We start from the raw sequence: 4,039 nt of genomic DNA on the forward strand, positions 1-4,039 counted from the left end.
CACACTGGTGACATTCCCCCCCCACCCCCACACACACTGGTGACATTTCTTTGCCTGGTACCTATCTATGGTTAGATAATGACCATCTGTTTCCTCAACACACACCCCTTATAGAGCTCTGGGATGCTCCTTTGACCTCTCTGCCCTCTTTATGAGGCTCTCCTCTGTCTTTCTGTCATTTGCCATGTGTCTGTATTCTGAGAGCTCCTGCCACAAAACATATCCACAGCTGCCTCATCCCACCTCGTCATGTAATTTCCCTGCTTTCGGTTTTCAGTCTCATTGATGACTGCTCATTGTTCTCAGGATAAAGTCTAACTACTTCAGAGACTTCTTCTTTGATCTCCCACTCTACCTTCCCATTTTATTTACTCTCTCAGATTGATAGTGGTACTTACAGTCACTAATGAGGTCATTTGATTAATGCATTTCTTACTATCAAGAATCTAGGTCACTGTGATTTTGCACAACATTTTAATCTCCAACATTTAATCAAGTTTATGTGCCAGAGCACAAACTCAAAAAGAGTTTGGCCGCCTGCTCACACATGTTATTTTAAAATGCAGCTGATCTTATGTTGTGACTCTCACATACAGCTTTCTGGTTATCTGCCATCAGACACTAGCAAAATGCACCCTTGGGTATTGGGGCATATGCTGGATTTCTGGGGTGACTTTAAGCATACAACCCTGGCAGTGTTTATAGTTCCTCCTTAAGTTTCTGTTTCTAACCCTTTCCAGATCTGATGAGTACCCCAAGGGAAAAGGATGACGACCGATGGGAGTCTGCGCCTCCACAGCTGTGCGCGTTCCCACGATCTTATCTTAAGGCAGGGCTGCTGTTGTCAGCCATTCATTCCTTCTCTGCTCTTCCTTTTTCCATCTTCCACACAGGCAAAGCTTAGTGGCAAGGGTAAGCTTGAGCTGTGATAACAATCTAACCAGTATAGATTAATACATGTACCGTCTCGTACAGTTTCCATGTGCATGTACTGTTAAGCTCTGGGAATTCATGCAGGCACAAGAAAAATAAAATGTTCGTAAAAATGAGTGTGTGACATGGCACCAATGCATATACCACACACACACACACACACACACACACACACACACACACACCACACCACACCTACATACACCTACATACACAGCCACACACACATATGTAAACACACATATACATACGCAGGTACACACACACACACACCTACTACACACCCTTACACACACAAACTCCACACACACACCCCAACCTCCATATGTGCACACACTAACTTAGCAAATGCCTTGAGTTTTCTATTTACTCATGTCGTCTTAAAGGCTTGATTTGACAGCTCACATTGCTCCTCTTTGATATCCTTGGCTGGGCTTGTTCTGCAATGAGTCCTTAGTTCTTAACACAGTAATTAGAAAATAGGAGTTGCTCCTTAGACATTTTGCAGTGGATGGGATATAGGCTCCGAGCCACAGATGGGATATAAGTTGCCGGCCATGGCAGCTGAGTGTAAGTCTATAGGGGCTGAAGCGCTTTAAATACTATCAAATGTCTATTGTTAATGTTTGCTGTCTATTTTCTTTTAGTTACAAATTCAACCTTCATTACTGTTCTGTGAAAATGGCTCTGGGCCCCTCAAAGATTCATTTCACCAGTTGATACGGGCACTAATAACATTTGCAGGAGAAAGGTTGTCCCTCCTGATTCTAACCTGTCCTTGGGAAGGTGCCTGGAGTGTGTCCAGGCACCATTAATCCATCCTTTCTAATGAGATCCAGATCTCAGCTGTGGACTGCTTATGCCATGGGTGTTCAGCCTCAGTTTCTGTATTGATGTTTCCTATGTTATTCAGAATATCATGGTTTTTGGCTCAGAAAACATGGAAGAGGAGACAGAAAGCCTGTAAGAGCCAGAGGACCAGTCTTAGGCGATACTTTCATTTGTCAATCTTTACTGACTTTACCACAGCCAAATGTTTTATTTAAAAATTTACCCCTTTGAATTGTTATGTGACCATGTTCTCTCTAAATTTTTTAAAAGTTATTTTAATTATTTTTGTGTGTGTGTGTGTGTGTGTGTGTGTGTGTGTGTGTGTGTGTGTGTGTGATGTGTATGCATTGGGGGGCTGCTACAAAGTCTGTGGGGTTCAGAGGACAAGCTCACATAGTGGACTCGGCTTTCTCCTGTTGTTCTGTGGCTTGCAAGGATCTAACTCAAGGTATCAGGGTTGCACCTTTACTCATTGGCTTTAATTGGATCTTAGTTTATAGAATTCCATTTTACAGATGAAACTTATACCAAGAACCGTGATCAGTTGGTGATATTTCTTGAAACTAGCAATAAAAAGGGGTGGGGGATCATAATCTAAGCTGTAGATTTCAGAGCCCATGCAGCTACCTGCTAACCTCAGCTATAGTAAATATACTGTGCCCCATAAAGTTGTCAGAGCTGTTATATGAAGTGACATTTGTATTTGTCCTACCCTTGGGGTGGCACACAAATCAGTGTGCATAGATACGCTGCAGCTCTGGTTCCAAGCCTCCATTACATAGCATACACCGCTCTGCTCTCCCATGGCTCTCTCTGTGTCTTCAGTGAAAGGGTATATGACTTTACTCTCTCCTCAGGCATAGACTCCCAGCCATGCTATTTTTCTGCACCTGCATAATCTCTTCCATTACACAAGTATGCATTCTGTGGAAAACATTTATGAGCAATCATTACCCAGTTAGGTATGTTGCATGCAGCTTTTTGATAATTTCTTCAATTTACACTGAAAATTAAACACCCGATCAGATTGTTTACCTTCCTGCCTTCCTTCCTTCTTTTCTTCCTTCCTTCCTTCCTTCCTTCCTTCCTTCCTTCCTTCCTTCCTTCCACCCTTTTATATAATATGTGTGTACTGTGTGTGCATGGTGCCCTTGAAGGACAGAGGAGGGCAACAGATACTGTAAAATGGAGTTTTAGCCAGCTGTGACCCACCATATGGGTACTGGGAATAGAACCTGGGTCCTTTGGAAGAGCAGCAGGTGCTCTTAACCACAGATCCTCTCTTCAGCCCTAAGATTATCTTTGTTAAAAATCTTAGGAACAATATGATGTGCAGATGTTACTTTTTAATATTAACATTCTTAACACAGCATACATTTGAAAGTTAAATATTTAAAGGGATGAGAATGGAGGGATGAACGAATAGAAGTTGATTAACCAGAGCTGATGGTTTTAGATAAGGAGATCTTGGTGATCAAAGATAGCTCTTTGTGTTAGGATAATCATAATTTAGTTTCTTTAAAACTTTAAAGTTAAGACAGTATGTTAATACTCTGCCTCTCCCTCTTCCTCTTCCTCTCCCTCCCCCTCATCTCTCACACATATACATAGAGTTTTATTTCTAGTATTTGGAGCTTGGCATACTTTGAAATACAGACTTTTTCTTTCAATCCAAACTCAAATTATTTGCACACTGGACATTCCCATGGAAGCATATGAATGAGACATCTCGCTCTCACCAGCTTGCCAAGCAAATGGCGCAGTCTCTATTGTGTAGCTCGGCTCTGCTGCCTGCTACCATTAACTGCCATTGAATGTCCAATGAGGATGCTTTACTTCCCTGAAAAGAGTTTAATTGGCCTTTTAGAATGATTGCTTTCTTTTTTCAGGCGCTCTTTGCTCACATCTCTCTCTTTCCAAAGGAAAGGGTGAAGGTCAGTGTCCAAGTTCTTAAGGAGACATTTCAAGGGGCTGGTGACATGGATCTTCTCTTCAGTCTCTCTGTTCCTCTCTAGAAAGAATCCACAAAGACATTCTAGAACATTTACACGAAGTAAGCCTGATTTCTCATGGACAGTTACACGCACTTTCAGCAACAGGGTTCAGTGGAGAGCAGGCCATTTTGTTTGTGATAATTTCAAACAACTTAATTTTCCTTGTGCGTATATGTATGTATTTCAAGCATATGTTTCTTGTGTCCTATGTGTTAGTTGATGCTTCCAAAACCACAAAATCAGTGTTGATGGTGCCCCTTCAATCATAGGTCACCTATATT

This window comes from Mastomys coucha, unplaced genomic scaffold, assembly GCF_008632895.1.
Source record: "Mastomys coucha isolate ucsf_1 unplaced genomic scaffold, UCSF_Mcou_1 pScaffold14, whole genome shotgun sequence".
Classification (NCBI taxonomy): Eukaryota; Metazoa; Chordata; class Mammalia; order Rodentia; family Muridae; genus Mastomys; species Mastomys coucha.